General features: G+C 38.8%; 1 protein-coding gene across 1 annotated transcript in view; it reads left to right on the forward strand.

The window, feature by feature from the left end:
• Positions 1-12,720, forward strand: part of RNF128 (ring finger protein 128) — a gene marked incomplete at both ends in the record, with an annotated part of 94,185 nt that overhangs the window by 12,640 nt on the left and 68,825 nt on the right. The gene's annotated exons all lie outside the window — the stretch shown is intronic.

The raw sequence follows: 12,720 nt of genomic DNA on the forward strand, positions 1-12,720 counted from the left end.
CACAATGGTTAATTCTGAGAAATTTAGTACCATCATTCCAACCATAGGGCAAATGCTCTTAGAAAATTAGTCTTGTCAAAAAGCCAGGATATGCAAGAAGGCCATATTTACCAAAGGGCTTTGTGTAGAATTCTTGGAACAGAGCTCAGATGAAGGGAGGGGTAAGCTGCATTTTTGTCAGAAGAAGATGTGTCATTTCACTGACCATTTTTCAAAGAATCCCATTCTTTCTGCCCTGAAAACTGCAGCTCTTTGGCTCAGCAAGGAAAGGGCTTAAAGAAGGCCTAAAAAATAGTAGGGCTCTAACCTGCTGCATGTTGCCACATGATATCTCACCCACCTGGGATACAACGAATGAGGTTAAACTCTGGAGTATAAAGCCCTGGGGTACTGTTTGTTCTTGTTTACATATCCATACCCTGGGCGAAGGGAAGCTGTTTGTGGCTGGGAAGAAAGCTCTTAGGAGAGCAAGCTCTCAAGCTGACGCTTGGGTTATCTAACATGGGGATACAAGACATAAAAATGGGGTTTTTTTCCATCTATAAAGCAAGGGTTTACTTATCTCTTCAGCAAATATTTACTGAGTGCCAACTATTTCTTCTGTCCCTCCAAGTTTTACATTTCATAACTATCTCTCTGAGCCTTCAAATATGCAGCTTGGTTTCTATGAGAAGCAGCGGCATGTACTTAGTGATTCAAGGGTATACGTTTTGTGGGAAGACAGACCTTGGTTTGAATCCCAGATCTACTGTTTGTTTACTTGCTGTGTGATCTTGGCAAAGTTATTTAACCTCTCTGATTTTAAGTCATCTCATCTTAGTCATTTCATCTGTAAAATGGGAATACTAGTAGTACTATTTTATAGAGCGATTATAATTATTAAATGAGATTCCACATGTATAGACAGCATATAGTATGGTGTCCATAGGAAGCATTTCTTTTATTTTTAATTTCTTTGAAATAACATTCACACACACACACACACTATATATATATATATAAAGATATATATATATATATATCTTTCAGGTGTATATTACAGATCTGTATGTACCACATTATGATTTCCACCAAAAGTCTAGTTTCCACCCACCACCATACAATTGAGCCTTTATACCTGGTTTATCCACCCTACACCACCTTCCTCACTGGGAGCCACTGTCCTGTTAGAATCTAAGGATTTGCTTTTGTTTTGTTTGTTTCATTTCTATATCTTCCACATGAGTGAAACCATAGGGTATTTGCCTTTTTCTGCTTATTTTACTAAACATAATTCCCTCAAGTCCCCTCCATGTTGTCAAATGGCAAGATTTCATCTTTTTTTTATATGTAGTATCCCATTGTCTATATATACCACATCTTCATTATCTGTTGCTGGGCACTTATTTTCACACCTTGGCTGTTGTGAACAGTGCTGCAATGAACATAGGGGTGCACATATATTTTTGAATGAGTGCCTTCATATTCTTGGGATGGATACCCAGAAGTGTAATAGTTGGATCGTATGGTATTTCAAGTCAACTTTTTGAGAACTCTCCAGCATACTTTCTATATATAATGGCTGAAATGGGAGGGTGGTGGTGGTGGTACTATGCTTTTCCACATAAATATTACCTACTTCACAATTCTATCTGTAGCCAACAGAGTGTGGTCACGTCAGATAAGTTGGAGATCCTCAGCTTAATAACAGCTTTGCTGGCTATTAACAGAATGTTCTTTATATCTGTATCACTTGTTCCTGAAGCTATTTGGTGTCTCACCCTTAGTTGCCAATCAGGGACATGACTTCTTTGTTAGACTGCTTCTATATAAAGCTCTGGCAATAGGAACTGCCTAGATTACCACTAGTGATCACGCACCTATAAAGGGAGCTCACACCCACACAGAGCCATAGAGTGAAGGAACAAGACTCTAGTCCAGGTCTTGCTTCAGTGCACAATATTGCACAATTAATGTTACTCATTCACTTAGTTATGTAAATTAATTTAGATGGAGTGATTTGCATCACTCTGTGAGTTTGGGTAAAGTATAAAAAAGCCTCATTAATTCCCATCAGTGTTCAATATCAATTTAAAATGTGGGATTGGCACTTACACGAGTGGGGAAATGATTAATTATCTCAGAAAATGGAAACTTTTTTAAATTAAATTATTTTTATTGAAAGTCAGAAGGAAAAAGAAAAATAACGGATGGTCTCACTCATAACAGGAATTTAGAAAACCTAAATAAGGGACCAGGAAAAAGACTAATTAATACAAAGTAAAAATCAAAATCAACAAGCAACTATAAACCAGAGACACACTACAAGGGGGGGCGGTGGGGAGGAGAGGAAGAACTAGGGTCAAAATAAGGAGGGGTGCAATTGTATGGGGAATATAACCAAAATGAAAATGCATACATTGTGGGCCTCCCCGGTGGCGCAGCGGTTGAGCGCTGGGTTGCAAAGCTGCCCGCGGCCTCTGCAGCGCCGGTTCGATCCCCAGCTGCTCCCCGGCCTCCGGAGGAGGGTCCCACATGGCGCGCAGACCTCTCCTGCTGCCCGCTGCTCCCCTCAGCAGTGTACTTCGGTCCTTCTGCCTGCTCTGCTCCCTGCTCTGGCTCTGGTGAATTCTCTCACCCTCCCGCACTCCTGACTGTACCCAGTGCTTGTATAAACCAACAAACAAATAAATAAATAAACATGCCTCTAAAAAAAGAAAAAGAAAATGCATACATTGTGCAAAAATGAAAAATGATGTAAGAATTATATAAAATAAAATATTAAAAAATTATTTTTATTGAGGTAACATTACTTTACAACACTGTTACCACACCAGTAGCAATCCTCCAATAATCCACCATAGTCCACTGGGCCTTCTCCCGCCATTGTTCCTCCCCCCACCCCATGCTCCCTTTCTAGTAGACTCATTTTTTTACATTTTTTATTTATATAAATTTTACATCATTGTTCATTTTTAAACGTTTGCTTCCCCCCACCCTTCAGGTGTAGACCCCATAGAGTTTCCTTCACCAATGCACCCGTGCACCATCACCTCAGTCCCTTGTGTTCCTCCCTCCCTCCCTCTGATCCCTCTCCCGCCTCCTCCCCTGCAGGATATCTCTGATTTCTAGTAGACTCACTTTGCAGTCATATTTCAAGCGTTTGTTCTGGTTTGGTTTTGCCTGTTCCTTTACATCATTAGATACTCTTTTAAATTATTATATAAAGGCAACTATCTTACTGTAAATAATATTTGCCTTTTTATTAAAGGATAAACAGCAATGCTCCACCTTGGCATCATTTCAGTAGCAGTTCAGTTGTGTTATCATATTATTGGAAAATAATCAAGCTGCAATTTTGTGTTTTGTTAAAAGTTTAGGAAGGCCTATATGACAGGAAATCTCTAAACTACGCAAGGATATTTTTAAAAATATCTTTCTCAGACATATACAGTAATATAATCAACATTAATACCATGCAAATATAGAAATCTGCTTCAAAGAATAATGTAAATTATTTTAATTAATAGTTTAGTTGTTTTCTTGTAAACAAAAACTACCGAAAATATTCTAAAAACTGGTTTTCTTATACAGTGTCACTGTTCCCAGTGTACAACTTACAGACACCACAAATTTTCTTTCATCATAGTATGAGTACTAGCCTTTCTCGAAAACAAATAATAAGATAAAAATATAAATTAAATAAATAATATATAATTTACATGTAAATAGGTAATTTTATATAAGTGAAATTAAAATATTATAAAATAATAAATGTTACTATATTCTATGATTCCAGTTACAGAACTTTCCAACTTCAAGAAAATCTGATTTAGTAAAGTTTCACTCTATTTAGATATGGTATATATACACAATAGAATACTATTCAGTGATCAAAAAAGATAAACTTATGCCATTTGCAGCAACAAGGATGGAGCTGGAAGGGATTACGCTAATTGAATAAGCCAGAAGGAGAAAGATAAATACCAACGGTATCATTTATATGTGGAATATAGCAAAACCAAAGGGTCAGACAAAGACAAACTATAAAACCAGTCCTGGAAAACTGACCACAGATTTGAGGCACCCAAGTAAAGTGACCTGTTTTATTAAAATACAAAAAAAAAAAAAGATAATCCAAAGTCATTTAATATCATTGTTTCCCTGTCCTCGTCAGTTTTGTGTCTTTGATGTGCCGCTAACATCCATAACAAAAGGGAAACGGTGAACACTAACACATAACAAAAGGCATATTTCCAGTACTCCAAGCACTGCTTGGCACCTTTTATTGTTCATTTCGTTAATGATGTAAGCACTTGAGGATGCTTTAGAAAATTTAGACAACAGCTTATTTGAGAGCATTTATTTAAAGAGTGTAGAAGAATTTTTAGTCTAACAAAATGAAAACTTTTTGGTTCCCAGAGATATGAAAAATTGATTTTTGTACCTTAGGGAGGAATTCATAAAGAAAATGACCAGCTACATTCTGGCCAGTTCTATTTTTTGATTGCCAGTTGGTGGTGAGGAGAATGGAAACAATAGCCTCCAGATTTCATCTAGTTTCATTATTTAGTTCTTCTGAAGCTATAAACAGGGATATGTGGTCAACTATAAAGTGGTTGTGTATACAAGTTATACAACTGAACTGTGTGCAACCCCATTTGACTGTGAAAGAAGTTATTGGGAATATATTTGCTAAATATTTGCTATTTTACCACACAGGGTGTTAATAAATCTTTTAATCTATAACAAATACGTATATAATTTTTGCTAAGAAAAGACTGAGTCTGGGCCTCCCTGGTGGCACAAGAGATTAAGATGCAGCCAGTGAGTCTGTCCGTAGCCTCTGCAGCATGAGTTTGATCCCTGGCCAGGCAGCAACCCACACGGCTCAGCAGACCTCTCCTGACTCGCCTGCTGTTCCCCTCAGCAGTGTATGTCGGTCAATCTGCCTGTTCTGTTCCCCACTCTGTCTCTGGTGAATCATCTCATGCCCCACACCTTTGGCCTGTACCCCAGTTCTTCTGTGCATAAATAAATAAATCTTTTTTTTAAAAAAAAAAGAAAACACTGACTCTATTTCTCCATTCTTCCTTCTAAGCAAATGACCCACTTAATTTACAGGAATAAATGCTGATTTATAGGATTACACCTCAGATAAAACCCCAAGGGGTGGAGAGAGAGTGGAAATGTATCTTTGCAAACCCTGCAAAAATCCTGAGTCAAAATCCACAAGAATATTCATCCAGATATTCTGTCATGGCAGAATTATTTTGTGGGCTTACACATTTATGGAGCGATTACCTGAGAATAAGATTATTTTATTTCATAAAGCACAAGAGAGTTCCTAAGCACATAACATTTCCATTTCTTTGGGCCTAGATAGCACTGTAAATCTTCCTTTTGAAACTACCTGAGTCAGACTTATCTATGCCAGGAGGATTTGTGAATTTGTATTTAGGGTTTGTTCATCACATATGAGTCAGAGTGTAATTCCTTTTCTCAACCCACTGTATAACCAGATGACACAGCATTTTTCTCTTCCAATCTTATAAAACAAAGGCCCAGCAGAGGGCATGTTGAGCATTTTTACAGCTAATCCAAACACCTTAGTATTGTCTAAAGCACATTTAAACAGTAACTTGCTATATCGACATCTGAAGCAATAGTTCCAGTCTCTTCTGACATCTTATGACAACCCTTTCAATTAAAAAAAACACCAAGATATTCAGTGAGTCAAGGTCAGCCAAATAGATTTGAATAAAACAAAAATCAATCTAATTGATTACTTTAAAATCAAGCACCTTGAAGATGTGAATAAATTCCCCGGAATGAATAAGACCAGTGAATCCATAGATTCTCTTTAGTGGTTACATGCTCATGGGAGCAAGGTAATATACAGAATATAAATATGCTAAGGTGTGCCATTAATTTAACTCTGCATGCAGCCAGTCCACTGACAGTGTTTAAATCTCGGGCTAACTTTTTTGGATTGCTCAACATACCTCAGAGTCACCTCTTATGGGTTTCAAGGGAATGCTTATGAAAACCATAAGAAGAAAGTATGCTCAAAAATGCATTTCAAAGCCAACTCCAAGTGTTGTTTTGATTATCTGCTCTTTTGTGTTACCTACATCACTGTTTCCCATCTACTAGTACCTATAATTGAGATCTGACTCAATTCTTTTTTTAGGGAACTAAAACAATGACCCTGAAAAAAATATTACTGTCCACATAATATTTCTGGTGTGTACCTAGCTTTGGGTGGAAAGTGTAATTCAATTCAAAAAAGAAAAAAGTTGATTTCACTATCAAAAAAAAAAAAGTTGATTTCACCATCTGAAGAAAAAAGCCAGAAAGGCAAGGATTTTGTTTGTTTTAGGAATATAATTCCTCAGATAAGAGAAAGGTCATCAGAACTTTGGTGATGTCTACCCACTTGAAGCATGAATGCTTTCTATTCTTAAATACGTCATAAGCTAAAATGAACCAGAAAATTATTTACTGCAAGACACAAGTTCATTGTATTTTTTCTGCCTTATTTTTGTGTACATATCTAAAATGTTACTCAACTCAGCTATTTATTTTCTCATCACAGCATTAAAAATCTTGCATGCTCCCCTTTCTATTTTAATGACCCTTTATCATAGGATCACTTATGTTTACATGATACTAATGTAAATAAAACATGACACTAAAATAAATAAAAGATACTGGTTGAACAAAACAACAAATGTTCCACTTTTAAACAGTTGTTTTGTTATTATAGAGATAAAACTGATTCTTGACTATCTAATATCTTTTCAACAAAATTCATGTTCTCCTCCAAAAATTCTCTTTGTCCTTGAAACAGTTCTTCCTAATCGCAAGTACCATCCCTGTTCTCCCCTACCGTTGTAATATACTACCTGAAATGATAAAAATGTAAATAAAAATGAAATGGTAAAACTCAATACAAAATAAGACATTAATAGATAAAATAGAAACTATTTAAAGAGGGTGTTCTTTTAAAAATTTATTTATGCATAGAAGAACTTGGGGTGTAGGTCAGAGGAGCAGGGGGTGAGAGCACTCACCAGAGAGAGAGGGAGGAGCAAAACAGGCAGATCTACTGAAATACAATACTAAGAGGAGCAGCCGGCAAGATAGAAGTCTGTTGCGCCATATGTGGGTCAGCTCCCTGGCCAGGCATTGAACTCAGACCACAGCTGTGATGTCACTGAGACTTAACCCCTTGGCCACCAGGGAGGCCCAGTTTCTCTACATTCTTGTCACCATTTGGTGTTACCACCTTTTAAATATTTTGACCACTCTGGTAGGTATGCATTGATACCACATTGTGGTTCTAATTTGCATTTCCCTAATGGTTAGTGATGTTGAACATTTTTTGGTATACTTATTTACCATCTGCATTTCCTCCTTGGTGAGCTATCTATTCTTCTCCCAGAAAAAAAAAAAGCATCCAAAAATAAGAATAAGTTATTTTACATGGGAATTTGAGTAATACCAGTGGATAATATGATTTTTATAACATAAAGAAGTGCTTTTTGACTGGGATTTTTTTTTTTTTTTGGCTACCCACCAAGACAGAAGCCATAACATTCTTGCTTACCCCGGTGATGTTTCTGTGAGAACTAATAAAATAGGATCCAGGAACTAATAAAATAAGATCCAAGAACAATACCTGACTTTCTGATACCTTGACCATAGAATCAAGATGAATGGAGAGGTTAGAAAGCCTTTGGTATTTACTGATTTGAGCCATCTCGTGAATGAATTTTCCAGCAAGTACAGGTAGTAAAGATATTTTTATATCCTTAATATGTCATTTGTTGCCTTGTTTTAAGAGTCACAGTTGTATACTCACCTGGACAGAGAGCAGTTTACTTTGGGCAGGGCGGCAGAATTACCTATAGGCAGAACTGTTATTCTCCTCAAAAAAAAATCTTGAATGAAAAACCTCAATGGTTGTCCACTGCCTACTAGATCAAGACCACATTGTTTTTTTTAAAGATTTATTTATTTATGCATACAAGAACTGGGGTACAGGCCAGAGGTGTGGGGGGTGAGAGGATTCACCAGAGACAGAGTGGGGAGCAGAACAGGCAGACTGACTGAAATACACTGCTGAGGGGAGCAGCGGGCGAGACAGGAGAGGTCTGCTGCGCCATGTGGGCACCTCCTCTGCTGGCTGGCTGCAGACAGCTTCACAGTGCTGTGCTTAACCCCTTGTGCCATCAGGGAGGCCCCAAGACCACACTGTTGTGTGTTATTTGAGGTCAGCCAAGCCCTCACCTATCCTTTGCTGCCCTCTCTCCCTCCTCCTTCTCCTGTGCTTCTGATATTTTTTGTTCCTGCTATCTCTTTTGCTGAAATATCTTCCCTCACCATTTGTGCCCCCCAAAATCCTATCTTTCAACATCCTGCTTAAATGTTATTTTTGTCATGAAATCTCTACTAATTCTTCGAGTCGAAGCAAACATTCCTGTCTTTCTACTCACACAGAATTTTGTACCCCCTCCCAGCACCCATCATTCTGACCACTCTTTTGTTTAAATGTCATGCCAACGCAGTAATAGGAGTGAATCACAAATGCATTTTGCTAAGTGAAAGGAGTCAGACACAAAAGGCTACATACTGAATGATTCAGTTTATGTGACATTCTGAAAAAGGCAAAAGCCATAGGGACAGAAAAGAGACTGTGGTCACCAGGGGTTAAGGGTGGGAGAGGGCATGACACCAGGAGTTTGGGGGGTGATGAAACTGTTCTATATCCTGATTGTGATAGTGGCTATATGATTGTATATGTTTGTCAAAACTTTATTTATTTTTTTTATAGAGGCATGTTTTTTTAATTTATTTGTTTGTTTGTTTGTTTGTTCTTGTTTATACAAGCACTGGGTACAGTCAGAAGCGCGGGAGGGTGAGAGAATTCACCAGAGCCAGAGCGGGGAGCAGAGCAGGCAGAAGGACCGAAGTACACTGCTGAGGGGAGCAGCGGGCGGCAGGAGAGGTCTGCGCGCCATGTGGGACCCTCCTCTGGTGGCCGGGGAGCAGCCGGGGATCTAACCGGCACCGCAGAGGCCGCGGGCAGCTTTGCAACCCAGCGCTCAACAGCTGCGCCACCGGGGAGGCCCTGTTTGTCAAAACTTTAGATCTACATACTAAAAGGGGTGGATTTTACTCTCTGTAAATTATATCTTGATTATGTAAATTATAATTTACATAAAAGAGTGGGGAAAAAATTCATACCAGCTAGGTAGCAAACTAGCTGACCTGCCCTGCAATTCTTGCCATCCATTTATTTACTTGCTCTTCAACGTATACACTAATATGCCAGACATGGAGCTGGGGCTACAAAGAACAATGCATGGTCCCTCCTGACTCAAGGAACTCAGTCTTTGATGGGAGCGATAGCCATGTAAGTAAATAGTGCACCCAGATAGCATGGAAGATGCTACATATAATGCAGGCTTGTGAGAAATACAGTGGAGGTGTAAAGGAGGCTGTAGTCAGATGGACCTAATTGTAAAGGGCCTAGCCTTCCAAGGAATTTATATTTTATTCAATATGCAATGAGAAGTGACATATTCACAGAGATGTTTTAGAAAATATAATCTGGAGTTTATATGAGGGATGATTTGGGGTGGGGAGAGACTAACAGGACGAAGATCAATTAGGAGACTATTTACAATAGTCTAAGAGAAAATTAGTATCATGTCTCTTCTCCATTAGTAGAAAACTGAGATTAGACCTTGCTTTCAACTAAAGCTTATATTGCTGATAATCTAAATGCATGTAAACAAATACAAAGAGAGGGCCCACTAAATTTTTCTTGAGACTATTTACCCCAGTACACTGAGATAGTTCACAGAGGGACCTTGTTGTATTCATCATTTTATCCTCCCTAATAATGATCTTAGGACTTTTTAGATAGTAAAAACTCTTAAAATGTTTCATTATTGGGCCTCCCCGGTGGCGTAGCGGTTGAGCGCTGGGTTGCGAAGCTGCCCGCAGCCTCTGCGGCACCGGTTTGATTCCCGGCTGCTCCCTGGTCACTGGAGGAGGGTCCCCCATGGCGCGCAGACCCCTCCTGCCGCCCGCTGCTCCCCTCAGCAGTGTACTTCGGTCCTTCTGCCTGCTCTGCTCCCCGCTCTGGCTCTGGTGAATTCTCTCACCCTCCCGCGCTTCTGACTGTACCCAGTGCTTGTATAAATAAATAAATAAATAAATAAATAAATCTTAAAAACAAACAAATAAATAAATAAAATGTTTCATTATTCTAATGAATAAATTAGAGACTGGGTGAATTTTCTTTTAAATCACTGACACTCCAAAAAATAAAATTATCATTCCTGTATGTTTACTGATGCTAATCACAATTTGGTATGTCACACAGCCCAGAGAGTCAAGGTTAGTAAAAATGTTTTATTCCTAAATTTGCATAATGACCTCAGTGATCAGTTGGGATTCGTTTCAAACATTTTTCCTCCCAGAGTCTGCTTCTTCTTTGCATGTTCACTGCTACCTAATACAACTTGCATGACATGATAAGATTCTGTTTAAAAAACTGGGTAACAGCAGGAGGTGTAATCCACTTTCCAGTATACTACTTTTAAACATTTGACTGTTGCCTTGTCTTGGAATTTGAAAACCTCTGCTGAAAAGGCCTTCTGTGGGGTAAAGTTGATAGCACTGAGACAAGATAGCCTGGGCCTTGGAATGTGTGTGGTGAAAAGTTTTCGTTCTGCCCTGAATTCAACCAAGCAGGAAGAAGGTCCTAAACCCATGTAGAGAGCCCCAAATATACTCTCATTGGGTCTTTAAACACCTGAACCATCACTAAGAAAAATGAAGACTTTTAATGAGTTGGTGGAATTACAGAAGATAAAAATGACAAGACTCTTCTTCAACAAACAAGGGCTTCAGGCTTTTCGAGTTCTGCTCTTTCTGTTTCCCATGAAAAGCAAACATTGCTGAGCTACTTCGTCAACTCTGGTAAAAGGCTTTTTGTGGCTGTATAGCTAACATCCAAAATATTAAGCTGCCACTGACTCCTGTATCTGAGCTAGTTTGCTCTGAAGAACATGAAGTATACAGATGCGATCTACCCCCAAAGTTATAGAGACAATTTAGAAAAAAGTACATCTACCCTTTGCTAATTAGAATATTGTCAATTAAGGGAAAAGAGGTTTTATGGATTCCAGGGTGTGCCATGTTTCAATATAGCCAGGCAGTTTTCCCTTTTGATGTTCTCAGTAGTGTTTTTCCTCATGTCCTCCTTTATACTGCACGATTTGTCATGAAGTTAAATCAAAGTCATTTTTATAGCCATAAAATGCCCTTTCTGTTGAAGTCCTGCTTGTCTCCTGCCTATTTCCTTCTACCATTTCTATGGAAAGTAACCATAACACCTAATTCTGATGTGACGGAACTTAGTTACTGTGTGAATGTGAATGGTAAGCTAGTCAATTTCAGTTGTCTCAATGGTGTGTTAATAGTACCCGGTCACTTATTGCCAGATACTTATTTACTCCCAGTTATTGATCAATGTTGAACGCTCCAACTGCTCCAACTAATCCTAACGCATATAGTTGGCAGCTGTGAATTTGTGACTTTGCCCCTTAGACTACAAAGGCTGCCTTTGCCCACATTCAGCCAGACTTTAGCTTCTAAAGGGCAACCTTGGGCCTTAGTAGGTGATTGTGATTATGTATTACAATGTAAGCATGTGTATTCTTAAATTGCTTTTCAGAAGCTCCACCATTACTAGGAATTATCAAATTAGGTTCCTGTTAAATCAGATTCAGCCTGTAGGGTAAAACACACACACACACACACAAAACCCTTAGTGCCCATGTGCATTTTAAAGAACTTAACTCCTCCCTAATTTAGTAAACTGATCCTATCCCTGCCTGCCAAGCCCCCTCCCTTCTACAGTGCTCCTCTTATTTCTCCTCGGCAGTGGCAAGATCATAGGTATTTATGTTAGATATCGTATCTAATTTGTTGGGCTTTAATCTAAAAGAACATCAAGTAGTGCAAAATACATATATACAATTTTTCAATATTATTATCCCTATTTTGTAGTTGAGAAAGAAGAAAGAGGTATGTTCTCGGTGTCACATAACCAGTCAGCAGCAAAGTTAAAAATAACAGAGACTGGAGTGGGGGAGTTCTGTGGATCTTGTCTACTGAGTAGCATGGATGGACTGGCAGTAAACCGCAAATATGTGGTCATATCTGGGGAGCTCGATTCATTAAAACCATTTTTCTCTCTAATTTTCCCCCAAGTAATTGATTTTCTTTCTTTTAGCAATATGTACATAAGTCTCTGTGGCCACAGATTTGTTTTTAAATCTTCATTTTACTGGCAACCTGAAAAGGAAAGAGAGGAGACAGGCAGGAGATCAGATGGGTTTCCCAAATAGGTTGCCCTGATACATTGTTCCAACCCCCAACCTCTCCTGCCCAACCTTCCCCTGAAGTCATTCCTGCGCAAAGCTTTGGGCCCCTCCCCCTCCTATCCCTCTTTAGTAATCGAGTATCCTCTCCCCAAACTCAAACTAGCTAATCTGATGCTCCAGTCATAATCCAATCGTAAATAGACACAATTTAGCTCAAATTTTCTTCATTGCCCTCCATCAATACAATTCCCCTCTGCAGCAGTTTTTATCAGTAGGCATGAAACGCCCTTTCTGTACATGACACATATGCAAGCACTGCTCTTTACACACTCAT

Source organism: Talpa europaea (genome assembly GCF_964194135.1).
Source record: "Talpa europaea genome assembly, chromosome: X".
Classification (NCBI taxonomy): domain Eukaryota; kingdom Metazoa; phylum Chordata; class Mammalia; order Eulipotyphla; family Talpidae; genus Talpa; species Talpa europaea.